An 18,959-nucleotide genomic window follows, 5' to 3' on the forward strand; every position below is an offset into this window, starting at 1 on the left:
GAAGGCCCCAGTCCATTCTTTTCTCTTCCTTCAAAGAAATCCTTCAAGAACTACTTCTCCTACCAGGAGTAAAATACGTCAGTCATCAGATGGTGATTAAAGTAAGAAACACAGGGCTTCCTGATTTATTATTGAAGAAGAAACAGAAACTGGGCACATTTGTATAAATACTAAGTTTGGCTGCACCCACCCACATCCTTTGTATGCCACTTGTTTATTTAGGGCCCAATCTTGCCACGAGCTTTTCTTCTGGTCCATTTATACAACCACAAAGGACCACCTTTAAGTCATTAACAATACAAAGTGTGTTATGAAAGCCTTGCTGTACTTATATGTAGCATCCTTGATTAGACATGGTATTTTACTAGTAATATCAGCACGTTATTGTGGCACATATCATAGAATTCAAAACATCAACAAATGGACTGAATTTGACAATTGTAGGCAGTTTTTCCAGAGTCCCTTGCAACTTTGTTTTCCTAGATTACTTCTCTGCAAGTCAAACTGATAGGTCATGCCCCTTGTAGTAACTTGACTTGAATTGTCCTGATGTGTAGCAGAGGGCAGGATACCAGAGGCTTAAAACGTGATTTAGTGAGGGCTGCTAAAACAAGGTTTTATCCCTGGCTGGTAGAGACTTTGCCACCAGGAAGAACTTTCCTCATACCTTCAGGAAGTGGGCATGGACAGAGTAGGAACATACAGAGTAGATGTAACATATAGGCCAGGTGTAGCCTAAGAGAATTACAAGACAGCCCCCAGGATTTTAAGAGAAAGAGTAGTTAAGTATATCTGGAATTTTTGCACATAAAAAGGAGAAAGCCCTCATTGATCACATTGAAATGAGTCTTTTCCACATTTTTTCTCAGGATAACCTGGCCAGCAGCTGAGCAGAACTTCTCTCTCTCTCTGACATCCATCCAAATACCATATCCTCAGGTGACATGTGACTGGATTGGGGTGGCAAGTCCATCCTTCATCCTGGGTTAATCCTTGAGTTATCGAGGGAAGGCAGAGAGGAGGTTGGTTGCAGATGCAAGCATGCCAGAACTGTTGGGCCCAACCTAGTGCTGGAAGGATAATTTGCTCTTTGTGTTCTTATTTTCCTCAATGGTTGATGTGATGATAGAATTTGGTGAAATGGGTGTCACCAAGATCCTGACCATTGTGTGACAAACACATCACTCAGAGAGTCTGAGTTGCAACTCCCCCCAGAGTAAAACTCCTTGCGCTTGTTCACACGGGCTGTGGAGAGTTGGATTGCAGAGCGCGCGCACACACACACACACACACACACACACACACACACACACGGTTTTTTGAGAAATGTCCGTTAGGAATTTTCCTCCAGGGTAGATTGGCCGAGGCCCTGGAGGTTTTTCGCCTTCCTCTGTAGCATGGGGTACAGGTCACAGCTGGAGGATTCTCTACATCTTGGGGTCTTCAAACTATTTGAAGGCTTCAATATCTAAGATATAGGTGAGAGGATTATTCTAGGAGGGGGTGGGTGAAATGCTGTGGCCTGCATTATGCAGAGGGTCAGACTAGATGATCAAAATGGTCCCTTCTGACCTTAAAGTCTATGAGATAATCTGCCAGGCTGTTGTGGACCCCTGACAAAAGTCAGAGTAATCTACATGGGAATGTATTGGTTTCAAAGTACTACAGCCTCTGCATAGAGTTCGGAAGAGTGTGTTCTATACTTGTAGGTATAATAGATCCCACACAATGGCATCTGGTATCATCTGGATTGACTGATTGCAAATACAAGAGAGTCTGACTACTTTTAGCTCCAGCACATTGATGTGAAGCATAAACTTGGGGGGGGGGGGCACTTTCTTTGGTCAACCCATCCCTCCCTGTGGCTTCTTACCTTAGGAGGGGTGCATCTGTGGTTATAGTCTTTGTTGGAACTGGGAAGTTGAACGCTACCCCCATACATAGCCTCCTTTACTTGAGGGGAGAACAGAGGACAATTAAGATCTTTTGGGAACTCTGACAAGGTGTGCATACTCCCACACTAGGCTGGAAGAGGTAAACACCACACTGTAGAGGGCATGGATGGGGAGCCTTATTTCTTGTCCTTATGAGAATACTATGTTTTCTCTGTTCTCTAAACCAGTGACAGCGGTGGAAGTAAAGATACTGAGTCATCCAGGACCAAACAAGGGCTACTCCCACTTTCTTCGTACAGGGGTGAATTCCCAGCCTTCGTGACTTTCTCCAGGAGAAAATTTTACATCCCAAATTTTCCTGCACTGCTTAGCCCTAACTCAGGAAAACATGAAGATACCTGACCTAGAAGGGAGGAGGGTTTCCTCCAGGGAGTGCAAGTAGGTTCCATGGAAGTCTATGAGCAGGAAAGGTTTGGGTGTCTTCATATAATTTTTGAAACTGAAGATGGTTGGCATAACTCCCTTCATCTGATTGCAGGAAAGTAACAGCAAAACTCCCTGGCCTGGAGAGAGAGTGTGTCCAGAAATAGGGAATCAAATCCCTACAACTATCTCTTAATTCGCTCTACCGTAAAACTAGCTGACTATGATTTTTTTTTTTTAAAGTATTTACAGAGAAAGGCTGGAGAAGTCAGCACCAACACCCCATCCTACAGCTGTAAAAAAGAACTGAGCTGACAGGGTCTCCTTTATTCTCTACATGCAGAGCATGATGTGAAGGTGTGCATGTGCAGATCAAACAGACACTGTTGCAAGGGGTAAATCTCTGGTCCTGAGTACAGGGAACACGTATACAAACTAAAGCTCACTACATGTTGTGACCGACTCCCAGCAGAACTAAAAGTTGTTCTATTTTGTTTATTTCAAGTACATTCACAGTCCTTCTGGAACAAGACTGGATCCAAATACTTCATCAGCTGACCTCACAACTGCCGTTTGAGCTGGGTTTTATATTCTTCCTTTTCAAGAGGAGTGAAGTCCAGAAGTGGTTTTTTTAGCAAATGAAAGATTTGTCTTATTTGAAAGACAACAAGTACGTCCAACTGTTCAAACCAGAACTGCAGAAATCTGGTGGTAAGTATTACTGCGCTGATCTATGACAATATCATTTCCCCACATTGTGCTAGTGGAGAAATATTAAAGTTTGATCCCCCTAGAACAGTCAGCTGCTACTGGGATACACAGAGTACAGTTTTCAGTATTTTATTTAAGATCTAATTGTTCCCTACTGAATTGACTGAAAATTTCCATCATCTTCAATAACAGCAGGGCTCCTTTGGCTTTTTATCAATTCCCTTAAGAAATAACATTTCTCATCTTTCCCAGAAAGCACAACTTTTCTACCTTAATTCTGCAGCAAACTATACTTCTGAAAACATTTATTTGTTGTAGGCATTCATAGTTGATATGCTGAGTTGTGCATGCTCTGAGTAAAACAAAGAGCTTTAAGTTTTCAGGTGAACAGGATTCAAAACTCCAAGCGGGTGAGTTCCATTTGGACATTAAGTGCACAAAGTATATCACACAAGCACACTGTTTTGTGTGTTGATGAACTCTCATAGCCTAAATTTTCAAAGTGACTAGTGATGTTAGGTGTTCAAGGTCTTAAAAGGGTTTGATGTCTAGAGGTCAAATGGTTCAGCATTTCTGGAAAAGCAAGCCCCTTGAAGTCTCAACAAGTGTCCCAAAATCACTAATCACTTTGGCTGTGTCTACACTGGCACCATTTTCCGGAAATGCTTAAAACGGAACAGTTTTCTGTTATAAGTATTTCCGGAAAAAGAGCATCTGCATTGGCAGGATGCTTTTCCGGAAAAGCCCTTTTTCTGGAAAAGCATCCATGGCCAATGTAGATGCGCTTTTCCGGAAAAAAGCCCCGATCGTTATTTTCGCGATCGGGGCTTTTTTCCAGAAAAGACTACGGTGCTGTCTACACTGGCCCTTTTCCGGAACAGTTTTCTGGAAAAAGGACTTTTGCCCGAGCGGGAACAGCATAGTTTTTCCGGAAAAGCAGCTGATTTCTTACAGTAAATCGTCAGTGCTGTTCCAGAAATTCAAGGGGCCAGTGTAGACAGCTCGCAGCTTATTCCGGAAAAGCGGCTGCTTTTCCGGAATAAGTGGCCCAGTGTAGACACAGCCTTTGGGTACCATCTACACAGTGTACCACCTACGGGCAAATCTCAAATTAAGTCAATTGAGTAGCTGAAGTCAAAATAGCATCAAAAGCTGAATTAAGCCATCTACAAAGCAGGAAGTTGAAGGAAGAACGCTCTTCCTTCGCCTTCCCTTACTCCTAGTAAAATGAGGGTTACAGGAGTCAGAGTAAGAAGTCCTTGAACTTGCCATTATTTTGAAATAATAGCTTGGGATGTGGATGCACACTATGTTATTTTGGAATAACGCTGCTGTGTCCACATAGGCTTTGAGAGTCCATATGATCTGAAATGTGTATTTGGCCCTATGCTACTACAAGTGCTTCCTATTAAAAAAGTAGGCAAATACCACACGGTAGCCAGACTGTGGTTGGCAACTGGGTGGATGTAAAAGGTAAGCAGAAAATGCAAGACGTGTCCTCCAACGATAAATCACAGACCATGCACAGGAAGCTCTCATTGTGAGTGGCTTGGGTCATGAAGAAGGTAAAATCCCTTTGTAGTACTCTTGCTGATATGGCACAGGTCCACTCTTAGCTAAAGCCATGGCTAAGAGTCACAATACTGTCCTATATTTAAAATTCCTACACCAATAAGATACTTAAACCAGCCACTGTTGATCAAGAGTCTGATGGAGAAGATGGGTTTATTACACACACACTAGCTGAACCAGTTTGTTATATTACGTGTACATTTACAACATGACACATTTATTAACAACTAGCAGATTTACCTGGCACAGTCCAGCTCCTTCAGGGTAGGGAGCTGGCATTGTGTGTGTTGGGGGGATGCACGTGTGCAGGATTCAGGACAGGGACTTAGGAATGTGGGGGAGGTGCAGGAGGCTAGGGGTGGGATGATAAGGAGGGTCTCAGTGGGGAGGGTCCCATTCAGCATGGGCCTTTTCTCTCCCCCTCCCAGCTCCCAGGGATGCGTTTTTTCCCCCTAGCCCCCATTGGTCACCAGGGCTTTTTTCCTCTCCCCCCAGTCCACTCCAGCCACCACGGGCATTTCTCCCCTCCCCCCACATGTCCCCTGGCCATGAAGGGTTTCTCTCTCCCAGCACCTGCTGGATGCAAGGGGTTCTCTCCCCCCCAAGCCCTCCCCCCTGGCTGCCAGGGTGTTTTCTCTTCCCCCCATTCTCTTCCCGGGCACCAGGGTCATTTCATCTTCCACTAGCCCCACTGGCCACCAGGGGCATTTACTCCCCCTCTTCTGGTGCTGTGGCCAAGGGCTGGGGGGGGAAGGGGGGGGAGTGTTTGAGGCCCAGGGGCTACTTACCTGTGTGCTGGCAGGCAAGATGGTGGAGCCCCAGCCCTACGGGCCACCCCCTTGGTTGTGTGGCTGCCCCCAGTGAACACGCTGCAGGATAGCATTCCCCTGCAGGCTCGCTGCCCTCAGTAACCACTCGAATATTACATCCCTCCAAACAGCAGCCGCTCCCTTTGCATGCTATAGAAAAAAGTGTCCTTTCCCCAAGCTGCTGGTGATCCAGGCACACGGGCTCCCTGAGCTTGCTTTAAGTTAGGAGAAGAAGCAGCTGCATACCAAATTTGATGGCCCTAGCTCTTACTGTGGAGGAGGAGTTTTTGAACAAATGGACTTGCAGACAGACACACTCATATAAATACCTTGAATAATATTTAATTAGACTACATGTTTGTCTACATGGACACGTTTCACCAATTGTAATACTGGTAAGAGTACTGGTGTGGATGTTCTTATTCTAGAGAAAAAGTGGCTTTTGGCAGCTTAATTTAAATTGCTTCTAAAAAGTGACAAACTGCATTAATTCTGTGTGTTGAACTGACACAAATGACTTTTTTTCTTTCTTCCAGTTTAGGTTAGCCATGGTGATTTTAAGTTAACACTTTACCTTTTGAGATAACATTTTCATGTGGAAAAGCCCTGATTCACAATGTTAAAAAACCACAAACACACCACTAACAACCTGCATGACTTCTATCATGGCATTCATTACTTTCATGCCAGGAAAATTTGGGTTACTACATACAACAAGCGCTATTGTTTCTCCAAAAATTGGGATCACATCTGTGCTGAATGGCAGCTAGGCACAGCCATCTGTCACTTTGGGGTTTGGCACAGAAAGATGAGGTTCTGTAACCAGGTAGGGATCAAGGGATGCTGATAACAGCCTCAAGGCTTCAGTTCCCTACAACCTCACATTGTGCTGCTTTTGTAAATCTGTTTCTGGAAACCACATTCAGTGCAATTCTCTGATGCTCATGTTTCATAGTTGCAGTTTTTAAAACGGGAAAATGGGAAGCTTTTGTTCTATCAGTGAGAAGAAGCAAAAAAATGGAATTGTATTGTTCAATATTTGTGAATTTGGCCCAAATATCATCATAATTTAATAACCTTTGATAATTCCTTTATTCCCAGGCAGGGATCTAGGGCTATAGCTTTTATGTTGTTCATTTTGTCCTCTGTGTGCATGTCTTTGCCTTTTGTGGCTTTCCTTGCCATCCCAATGAATTATTCCAATATAGTGAACATGGCATTGTGGACCCTGCTTCAGCACACTGCAAGTTCAGCTGTGTGCTTGGCTGCTCTTCTATTGGAATGATTAGTGCACTGTTGTAGGTTCTACACGTCCAATTAGGGTGGAGCAAGCTGTAGAGTCACACCCTGGTTTACCATGCACTAATTTGCAGTGTAGACAAGCCTCTACACTGTAAGGCTGTGTCTAAATCAGCCGCTTTTCCGGAATAAGCTGCGAGCTGTCTACATTGGTCCCTTGAATTTCCGGAAAAGCAACGACACTCTACCGTACAAAATCAGCCACTATTCCGGAAAAGCTATGCTGCTCCCGCTCAGGCATAAGTCCTTATTCCAGAACACTGTTCCGGAAAAGGGCCAGTGTAGACAGCCCAGTAGTCTTTTCCGGAAAAAAGCCCCGATTGTGAAAATGACAATCGGGGCTCTTTTCCGGAAAAGCGTGTCTACATTGGCCAAAGATGCTTTTCCGGAAAAAGGGCTTTTCCGGAAAAGCATCTGTGACCAATGTAGATGCTCTTTTCCGGAAATACTTGTAACAAAAACTATTCTGTTTCCAGCATTTCCGGAAATTCATGCCAGTGTAGACGTAGCCTAAGAGGCTCAGCCTCTAACTGACAAGTCTCTCATTGTAAATTGTTTTCCCCAGATGCAGTTTGTGCATCTTCTGCACCTGCTCCAATTTTTCGATATAAAACTTTAAAAAAGTGTTGCCATCACAACTGGGTGCAGCGTTCTAGAACTCCCTTAATGCCAACCATGGAGGTAATAGTCAGCTCTCTACATCCAAGAGTTGCATTAGTCTGTGCGCCACAGCATCACATTAGAGTGCACATTCAATTATTTCTGTGATACAACCCCTAAAGCCATTTTAGAGCTGCAGCTATCCAGGATATAATCCTCCTTTCTATAGGTTTGCCCTGCATTCCTTGTTCCTCGATGTTTCAGCTTCAAACCAAATGTGTTTTAATACATACAATTGAAAATAGACCGAACTTACTGAGTGAGCCAGATCCTCTTTACTCTTCATTATTTACCACTCATTTAATTTGTGTGAGTATGTCTACATAGCAGTTATTTCAAAATAACTTTGCCAGCATCTACACAGCCAAACTGCTATTTCAAAATTAAATCAAAATAGCAGAGGGCTTATTTCAAATTGGTAAACCTCATTCCACCAGGAAAAGTGCCAATTTTGAAATTGCTATTTCAAAATAAGCTCTGTGTAGACATTTATTTCAAAATAGGGGGCCTCCAGCCTTCCCAGGGTGCCCTTGTGGCCACAACCAAGAAAACTCTTGTCCCTTCCCCCCCTCCCTGGAGCCCTTAAAGGGATAGACTCTGGCCACAGTACCTGTGCCAGCTCCAAGCCTGCCAGCCCACAGCCAGCTGTTGCTGCACCTGACCCAGTGGCCCCAGCATGAGCCAGGCAGCCAGTGCCAGCCCTTCACCCCTCCCCAGGATCAGTCTGCCAGCTCCCAAGAGCCTGCCAGGGACCAGAAAAGGCAGGCGCCTGCCTGGTCCAGTGCGGAGATTAGGGACCTAATTCAGGTTTGGGGGGGGATGCCTCCAATGTCCATGACCTCCACATTAAATGGAGGAACGCTACTATCTATGGGTGGATGGCTGCCAGCCTGGCCACCAAAGGCCACATGCGAACCCAGGAGTAGGTTCGCATGAAAATAAAGGAGCTGCAGCAGGTGTATGCCAGGGCCACAAGGGGCAGCTCTCAACAAGGAGCAGTTCCACATCCTGCCCCTATTTTGATGCCCTGGACCCTAACCCTAACCCTTAACCTTTAAGCACAGATCTCAGATAGCCTCAAGCAGCAGCCACACAAGGTAACTCCTGACCTGATGCCCTGCCAGAACCAGTTCTGGACAGCCTTAAATGTGATTCAGCGTCCTATCAGTATGGACACGCTATTTCAAAATAGCAAAACGCTATTTTGAAATGCATTTTGTGTCTAGATGCGTTATTTCAAAATAGCTTATTTTGAAATAAGATATTTCAAAATAACACTGTAGTGTAGACTTAAACCTGCTGATGCCACACAGGGTATCAGCACTGATTTTATACTTCCTTCCAGATCATTGATAAAAATGCTCGGTAGCATCAGGCCTCTTAGGCTACATCTACACTGAAGTATTATTTCGGGATAGAGGTATCCCGAAGTAACTATCCCGTGTCTTAACAGCAAGCCTGTTATTTCAAAATATAATGGGCTTGCTATTCCAACATCCCCGTAAACCTCAAGGAGTAAGGGATGTTTCGGAATAGCAGGTTGTTTTGAAGTAAGTGCTGTCCAGACAGTGCCAAATTACGAAATAAGCTATTTTGTGTAGCTCAAATTGCGTATCTTATTTCAACCTATGGTGCAGTGTAGATGCACCCTTATTGATCCTAGCAGAACCCCACTAGAAATATCACCAATGATGATTCCCCACTGACATCTACCTTTAAAGATTTATCAACCCAGTTTTAATGTGCGCTGAAAATTGGCACTAAGCAATATTAATAATCAGAATGTCATGCAGTATTAACACCTCACATACATCTCCACCTTTATCATCAATAAAACACAAACTTGTCAAAGAATGAAAGCAGGTCAGACAAGATCTGTTTTCTATAAGCCACGATGGCTGGCTTCAGTTTCAATCCATATCAGGTTTTCCATTATTTTGCCCAGGATTGATGTCAGGTTAACCAGTATAGGACGACTCTGGTCACCCTCCTTGTCCTTTCAGAATATTGGCACAATATTAGCACTCTTCCAGTTCTCTGAAATTTCCCAGATATTCCAAGATTTATTGCAAATTAACATCAGCAGGCCAGTGTGATGGGTTGGATCCCAGAGATCCTCCTGAGACAGTCATCTGATGTACTCATCATATCACTGATCCTGCCTACCAGCCTTCTGGGGCACGCCACCTTGTTTTGCTAGGCCAGATGTTCTGATCCCCCCCAGAAAAAGGTAGCGAGTTGGTGTAACAGCCCCCAGCAGAGTAACACAGATGCTGATAACAGCTCAGCTCTGAGGCTACAACTACGCTACAAGCTTTTTGCGCAAAAACCGGCAGAGCGTCTACACCTCAAGCGCACTTTTGCGCAAGTAAATTGGCAGAAGAGAAGGCTTTTGGTGATACAGTTATTCCTCTCCTCATGAGGAATAACTCCTTTTTGCGCAAGAGTTCTTGTGCAAAAAGGCAAGTGTGGACGCTCCATGGAGGTCTCTCGTCAAGAAACCCCTATCTGAAAAAGCACAGGTGCTCTGATGGCTCTTCTGTGAATGGCAGAGTTTTCTTGCACAAGAACATCCATACAGTGTGGATGCGCTCTTGCCCAAGAGTATATCACTTTTGCAATGCAGTTTGAAGTCTCGATGCGCTTTTGCGCAAGAAGTTTTTGCAGAAGAACTCTTCCACAAAAGGTTCTTGCATACAAACCCTGTAGTGTAGACAAAGCCTGAGAGGGCTCATTTTTTAACATCTGACAGAACCCAGGACAGTCTCCCAAAGAGACCAAACCCCCAAATGAAGCCATCTTACTCTGTATAAAAGTTTTACATACAGAGAAAGAGATAAATGTACAGCTGTTGTTCCTCTGCCCCCCGGGTAACAATTATTTACATTGGATTTTATAATAAACAGAAGAAGAATTTAAGTGGCTATATGTGATGACAGATTAAAGTAAGTTACTAACCTGAAACAAAACACGCCAGATAAGCCTAAATACACTAAGTGACGTTGTTACAAATACTATTTTCTCATCCTAGTCCTTATTTCTGGTAAAGTTCTTTAGCCCAGAGCTGATTTTTTTCAGAAGTGGGCCCAGCTTTTTCTCCACTCCTCCACCCCCTTAGAGTTCTGATTCTAGCTCTCTTTTGTGATGGGAGGCCTGATGACCCTCGTTGTTTACTCTCCATCCCTTAAATAGAATTTCCCCAGGACAGGAATCCTTAGTTCAATTCTTCCCTCCCAGAAGAGTACAAAATTCAAGATGGATTCCAGCTCCAGGTGCCATAGTCACCTGACTTTGTAGGACCAACCCCAACCCACCTTTCCTGGGGAAACAAGACTATTCACAGATCATTGTCTTGAGCACCAGGCCAATAAGTTCCTGAACTATCATTAATGGCTTTCACTAGAAGAAAGTGGATTAATAAACAGGTTTGCGCTTCATATTTCTAATTTCATATACAAGAAAGATACAATATACACATTCAACGGATGGCAAGGTTTTCCATGAATGATTACATCCTGCATTTTGCATAAAGCATATTCAAGTTATGCACATTCACATTCAAACACATTTCCATAAAAATATGGGGCATAGCGTTACATTGAGATCTTCTCAGACAACTCTTGCTGCAAGCTTTCTGGGCGTGCAGATTTTAAAATGTTTAGTCCTAATATGTGGTCTATCATCCTTTTTGGTTACTAATAGGCTGTGAAGTACTTAATCTACCTCAATTTTAGTACATCATCTGGTTTCCTTCCAAATACTGATAATCATTAGTATGATTATCATCTCCATCTAGGAATGGGTCTATACCATTGCTAGGATTTCTTCCTAATATAATTTAAAAATTTCTTATTGTCCCTTGTCCTGCTGGCCAGGGAACTTCCCTTATAAATTGGAAGTTATGAAGTGCATAAAATTGATATCAATTGCTCTTTCCCATACCTCCCTTTTGTTCCTCTATTATATTGATGTTTGTTAGAATCATCACTTTCTTTCTTTGGTCAAAAACAGCACCATTATGTATTGGTGGCTTAGGGATTGGAACTTTGTAGAAAATCATAACTATAAAACAGGACCCAAACCATAGCAAATTCAGAATCCAAATATGAATCCAGATACAAATGTCATAACTGGTTGTGTATTTCTATAGGATCTAATCTTACAAGGTGTTGAATGTCTTTGTCTCTCATCAACTTCCATGGTAATCAACTATGTTCAGAATTTGACAGGATTAGGCCTATAATGAACCAACCAAAATATCTTACCTGAAGATCTTCAACTCTGCTGGGCTGTAGGGCTTATTTAAAATCTGTATCTTTCATTAGTGTATTAACCAATCACACCCGCAAGTGTTCTCTGTTCTATTCAAGTTGATTTCTACCCAAGGCAGAACAGTTTTCAATATTAGCAATATAGGATCTTGTATAAACCTGGCTAGTAAATAAGAAAAAAAAAAAAAACTTTCTTATTCAAGAATCCACATTCCTAAGATTAAAGATAACCACGTGAAAAACAACTAAGAAAAAAATGTAAGAGCAAATATTACCATTGATATTAAGTCTTCATGCCTGCAACATTTCAAATCTATTTGAAAATAATACCCTGTCTTTTCGTTAAAAATATCAACATTGGTGGGAGATGTGCTGCTGCTTCATTTCAACTCTCATGGTTGGGTTCTACAAATACAGAATCATTTCCTTCAATTCACATTGATAAAGCACTGGCAGCTAGTTCATCAATCCCTTCCCACAGCCCCCAGTCTGGAACACTTTGAGAACATTGTGCCTTTCTTGGAAAATAGAGAAGCAGCTTCAAGAATTGTGAAGTTTGTATTGCAAACTTCTTTCAGTAATGAAAGAACTATAAAGGCAGGTCTGATCTGTCAAAGCCAACTAATTCTTACACAGCTATTCACATTGGCTTAACCTGTATATCTTACTCATGTAAGTCATCCCCTGTGAAGCCACACTGCCCTCATCTTCCGCTGGACTAGTGTAATTCCATCAGCTTCAGTGCAGGGTTGATGTACCCCACCATAGGACGACTTTTTTAATAAGTCTCAGAAATTACAAGGTGTGAAAGCCCTTAGCACAATTTCATTAATAGTTTAAAAAAAAACCACCAGAGGAAATAAGTCCACTAGTTCTCAACTCAGATCCTAGAAGCAGTCCAGTTCAGGGGTATGAGTAGTAACCAAGTCCCATTGTTACTTCTCCACACTATCTGCTTTCCTGTTGACATCAGAATGATCATACTGGGCCAGACCAAAGAGCCCATATATCTTGTCCAGTATCTTGTCTTCTGTCAACGGCCAATGCCAGGTGCCTTGTGTACTCTGAACGCATTTACTGCAGGCCCTTATCAGCTCCAGGGTATGTTTCAGAGCAGTTGTCAGGTTCTTCTGTTCCATTTCCTGGGCTCCATGATCTGCTGGCTGGAAGTTGACTATTGGTGGGGAGGGGAGGAAGGTTGCTGCAGCGAGCCCCTGTCTGCAGCCAGCCCAGGCTGCCGCAAACAGTGGCTCAGTCTGGCTGTGGACAGGGGCTGTTCCAGCAGCAGCCCCTCTTTGCAGCCATCCCCGGCTCCTGTGAACAAAGGTTGCTCTGGCCTCTTGCTTCTATGTGCAAGAAGCACAGTCCTTGCACATCAAAGCACAAGGCATTTCTGTTGCTTCTAAGCCCCCTTTGAGAGCTGTGGTATCTGACACTCTGCTCTCTAAGCCTGGTCTATACTGGATCTAGAAGGTCAGCTTAAGACACAACTCCAGCTACACAAAATGAGGGAGCAAACACTCCCATCAGCTTCCTTTACTCCTCACAAAACAGAGTATCAGACACCAACAGGAGCTGCCCTTAGCATTTCATTTACATTACAGGTCTATACTAACCCCTCTAAATTGAACTCTAGAGGATCAACCTCTGGAGTGTCGATCTTGCAGTAAGTACATATGCATGCCTTCACAGCACAGCATGTCTTCTGGCCTTTGACATTATGAATAGAAGGCAACAAAGACAGATAGCCAAACTAAAAAAAAAAAAAAAAAAATTAAGGGAGAATGTTTAAGAGTAGATGACATGAATCAGTTTAGCTTATCTGTAACCCAACCTGCACTGTCAGTAACCCAACCTGCACTGTCAGTCTATTGAAGTTACCCAAAGAAGATGCACAGTATCAGAAAATAAAGTTTTTCTTCCTTTGACCCTGGTAGAACAGGAGCACACATCACCAGCTGAGCTTTTCTTTGAGATTTAAATATTTTTTCCAATCAAAAAGCTGCATTGTTCATAAAATTTAATGCTTTAACTTTGTCCAGTTTCTGGAAATAAATCCTAAAAGGCTCACTGTGGCATGTTAAAAAAACTGCCACCACAAATCTTGGGAATTTTGTATCTAACCTTGCTTTTAAGTGCTTGCATGACTAATAAAGTGTGACATGGCTGAGATTTGCTAGCCTTCTTTTCTGTAACATAAGTTCCAGCTGACAAAATATGGCTAAATTTAGATACCTGCAGCAAACAGGAACCTTCAAAACAAAAAGTGGCTTACGGATAAAAATGAGCTGTGACATGTTTGTGCTCCAACATACTAAAGTTCATATAACCCCTTGTCTGCTGCCCCATTCGCAATTATGGGTTGGCTATGAAAAAGAGTTTGTTGAAATCTACCTATTCTGATTTGCTGTTCCATTGGTGGCAGATGGGTCTCAGAGGGGCTTTTGTTTCGTTAAAATAATGAACAAAAATATTCACTCTGTAGATACAATAATTGATAGAAGAGACAGTCTCAGAAATACAGGGGAAATACCATACAGCAGAATCTCCATTTTATAAATACATGCTATTAACATACTGTACTTTTCTTCTCCTCAATTCACTGCATGTCTTTAAAATAAGAGAATGTGGTCTTAAAAGGCCAACTCACCACCACAATATTAGTCATCTTTATGTAGGAAACATCAGATGATTTACAAGGAGAGTGAAGCATGGTAAAATGACATCAAATAGGAATGTGGACATTTAAATTTTCTGGCTTAGTCTTAAGTTTCCAGATCTCAGATTTGTTTTGTTTTTGCATTGCACCAAATGGATGTCATAAAAACTGCATAAAGATAATTTAGAAACCCGCAAGTATGCTGGCCTTACAATGCTCACTGACAGATTTAGTCCCCGTATTTAAAAGAAAGTTCATCTTTAAGTACTTCCAAAAAAATTTAAGAAAAACTGAAGTACCGTTGAAAATTCAATTTTCAAGCTATTAACTTTACCTGACTAATCCAGTTAGAGAGCTGAACGGCTGCTAAATGTTCTTATAACTATCACTTCTTCTAGTTCAGACATTTTATTGCACTTTCAACAGACAAAACTTAAATATACTCCCCAAATAATACATTTTCAGTAAAAGAAATTTAATTTTTTTCTTCAATATTCTTAACAAGGAGTGGTGAATTTATGCCATCCAGGAGATAATATGGAATGATCACTCTCCGAACCGCAAAGAGCATTAGGATTGAGGATATATATGTTTTTTCTGCAAATTTGTTAAGTCAATATAGAGAATGTTGAATGGCTCAAATACATTTCTGAATCCTCTTACCAATGCAGAAAGATGACAAGACTTTTATCAGAGAATCTAGCAACAATTTTAGCCCCTGGTTCTGCTATGAACAGCTTCCCTTGTCAACCCCGGCACCTCTAGACTGCCCCGCTATGCTGGACCAGCTGATCATCGACACAGCACAGTGGCCATTTTTATTTTAATGAAGTGGGGATTATTTAAATCCCCACTTCTTTCCTATGCCGAATAAACTATTTTACATGGCTCTGTTGTCGGATCCATGTAGTCAAGACATAGCCAAAGTTGCTGGAGCAAAATCATACTGGGGTAAATTCACTGAAGTCAGGGGAGTTACTCTAGGGATTAAATTGGTTTTCAAATTTCAAAGTTAACAATAATCAATTTCCAACAGTATTTTATAATAGAAAAATTATCTTTCAATATGCAGAAGATTCAAATAATTTCCACAACAAGCCTCATTAAAACCCCACATACCTATTGTATCATCTTTGTACAATTTTGTTGCTCTAACTGGTTTTCATATTTAATTCACTATGAATTATTTGTCTTTAAGTGATGATTCAGCATCTTGTTAACTTGTGCTATATCTTAAAATAAGCTTCTCTTTTATTTATGCTAAGCAACAGCCAGTTTCCCTATGAAACATGCACTAGAAACAAGAACAAAATAGCTTTTACGGTTAATGGATCAGAACAATACAAGATAACATTGGAATGACCACAAGACTTTAGACACTCCAGCATGAGAAAAAGCTCACCATATTGGTACTGGAAAATATCTTATAACAGGACATAAGCCTCGTCACATTTTTCTTTTTGAAGATTTATTATTCGGTTACTAAATCTCTCAATATTGTCTATGTGCCTATTCTGTAGTGGTTTCAGATGAACTAAGTGACATTAACCCTGCTGATTAAGATCAATGTACGTGATTCTGGTATTAATCTGGCACTCCTTTGAGAGTTCCACACCACCCAATTATCTGGAGTATCTCAGATATGACTTCTGACCCCTTTATCAGGATGACTACAGTATTTACAGTGCTGCCACATGAACTGCTTTAGCTCACAACCTTTAACAGCAGTGGAACATCACTCCACTACTGTCACCTTTACTGTGCACCGGGGCTACATTTAGGCAACCAAAAAGGGATTAGCAGAGGCAACAGCAGGTCAGAGTCTGAGATGCCGAGTGGGAATGTGGCCCTGGGCATTATAGGCTGCTATGAGCTGACATTAACTCTCCCCCATTCACCTCTCCTTTTGTAGCACGAAAACCCACAAAGAATGACACCTACTGCGTAATCAGGCCTCTCAAAACAACTCAGAATTCTCTGCAGCTCCTATGATACCAGACTTCTGGCTGTATGGTATCTGGAGCTTGAATACCAGTAAAACGCATCTTGGTGCCTCAAGGACCAATAAAGGGCAGTGGAACACAGGAGTGTCAGACAGAAACTGTGTCCTATGATGCAACCCCACCTGGGAGGAACAGAAAGACTAAAGAGGAGAAGTAACGCTAAAAATATCAGAGGAGGGTAAAGGTGCCACACACAGCTCAGAGATACGGATACCACAATATTATACTTTCAGCTAATTTCAACACGAGTTCGTTGAAACATGTTAAATCTGTTGTGCTAACACCTTACCTCTCTACCCAGAGTTTTCCATTAATATTTTCTGGTTTGGAAGATTTCTCTGTCCTTCTCTTCAGTCTCTACACCTGTTTTCATGTTCTGCTTTGCCCCTTGAAAAAGGAGTGTGGGGGGGGGCATGAAAAGACGGGCAGGGGAGATCCCTTTTACACTCATTTTTCCTCATAACACAAACATTTGAAATAAACATTTTCATTTATTTAAAAAAATTGATATATGGCAGGGGGAGGGAGAGAAAGCCGTTTTTTGTCAAATCCTGGTGATGAAAAGTTTCATTTAGCTGTAACTAATAAACAGCAACAAAATACTGTGAAGCCATCAATCTGATCTATTATTCTGTTTTATGTTCTAAATGTATCAGTACCATGACAGACTACAAGTAGTGAAAAGAACTTCTTTGTGCCACAAAACGTCATCCGGTACAACCACAAGGAACAAGGCCCGCACAACAGAGCAGGAAACCTAACTCAGCCCCTTGATGAAATAGGGGAACAACAAAGCTAATTGGGATTTAATTGGAATTGGTCCTGCCTTGGGCAGGGGGCTGGACTTGATGGCCTTCGAAGGCCTCTTCCAGCTCTATGATTCTATGAAAGCTATTTAAAGTTCAGTCTTCGGCTGCAGGAATTGGGAAGAGATCATAAACCTTCAGACTGATTCAGACACTGAATGTCTACACTGCAGCATTATTTCAAAATATCTAATTTCAAAATAGTTATTTCGAAATAGCTTATTTTGAAATAACGCGTCTACACACAAAATGCATTTCAAAATAGCTTTTTGCTATTTCGAAATAGCGCATCCACACCAAATGGACACTGAATTGCATTTAAGGCCGGCCGGAGCCAGGTCCAGCAGGGCATCAAGTCAGGAGTTACTTTGTGTGGCTGCTGCCTGAGACTGAGGCCTGTGCTTAAAGGGACTCCCCCTGAACAGCCAGTTCTCAGTTTTCCCTGCTTGCTTGCCTCTCAATGAGGAACAGCAAAGCATTTTGTCTGTGTGATCTGGTTGCCCTCACTAGGGATATCAGAGCACTCTGCAACATGGAGCCAGAGCTTCCCCTGGGCACTCTGATGCTACTCTTGGATGTGTTGCTGTGAGCCTGGCTGCACTTTCTGCAGGAGGCCATCTGGGAGGTCCCTGAGGGCTGTCAGTACCCAGGAGCCCCTGCAGGAGAGCTTCTACCCTGAGGAGCACTAAGAGCCTCCCTGATCTGCCCCACTGGGGGCTTGTGCCTCATTCCTCCCTCACATCCTTCCACTTAACCCTCCTTCCTGATGTCAAATAAAATACACGCATTTTCATGAGCACAAACTCTTTATTTAACAAAACTGGGGTGGGGGTGGGAATGAAACTCTGGTGAGACTAGGGAAAGGAGGTGGGAGAAGGGAAGAGAGAGGGGAGGGGAAACCTGGGCGGAGGGATCTGGAAGGGGGAAGCAAGGGGAAGAAGGGGGAGGGGAAGCTCAGGGCTCAGGGTTGGGGGGGTCTCACTGGACCAACTTGATTTTCATGCAAACCTGCTTCTGGGTTCTTGGCCAAGTTCTTGGAAGCCCCCAGGGCATGGATGGGCTGATCACTGAGTTCTACCGTGTGTTCTGGGACATCCTCGGCCTGGACCTTGGAGAGTGGGGTCCTCCTTTTATCATGCAGGTGAGCTGCGCTGCCCAAGAAGGGGTACTTCTGTGATCTGAGGAATTGGCGTCCCATCTCACTCCTTAGCACAGACTATAAAATCATCGCCAAAGCCATCTCCCTGAGACTAAAGTCCATTCTGGCAGACGTGGTCTATCCAGACCAGACCTACACAGTCGTAGGCCACACCATCTTTGATAATTTATTTCGTCCGGGATCTCCTAGAGCTCAGGTGTAGTAATGGTCGGTCGTTCTCCCTCCTGCTCTTGTATCAGGAGAAGGCGTTCGACCAGATGAACCACGGGTACCTCCTGGGCACCCTGCAGGTCTTCAGCTTCGGGCCTGCTTTGTGGGATTTCTCCAGGCACTGTACAATTCTGCAGAGTCTTTGGTCAAGCTCAACTGGACCCTAATCACACTGGTAAACTTCGGGTGCTGAGTACCTCAAGGCTGCCCACTGTTGGGCCAGCTGCATACTCTGGCCATTGAGCCCTTCTTCCACATCCTTTGCAAGAGGTTGATGGAATTGGTGCTCCATGAGCCGGAGATGCGGTTAGTCCTGTTGGCATATCCCGATGACCTAGTTCTCATGGTTCAGGATCTGGGCAACCTGGCGTGGGTGGAGGCCTGCCAAGCTGTCTACTCGGAGGCCTCCTCCGCCCGGGTCACTTGGGTCAAGAGCTCTGGCCTGGTGGTAGGGGTTGGGTGGCAGGCAAGCTACCTCCCAC

This window comes from Pelodiscus sinensis, chromosome 14 (genome assembly GCF_052426305.1).
Source record: "Pelodiscus sinensis isolate ZL-2025 chromosome 14, ASM5242630v1, whole genome shotgun sequence".
Classification (NCBI taxonomy): domain Eukaryota; kingdom Metazoa; phylum Chordata; order Testudines; family Trionychidae; genus Pelodiscus; species Pelodiscus sinensis.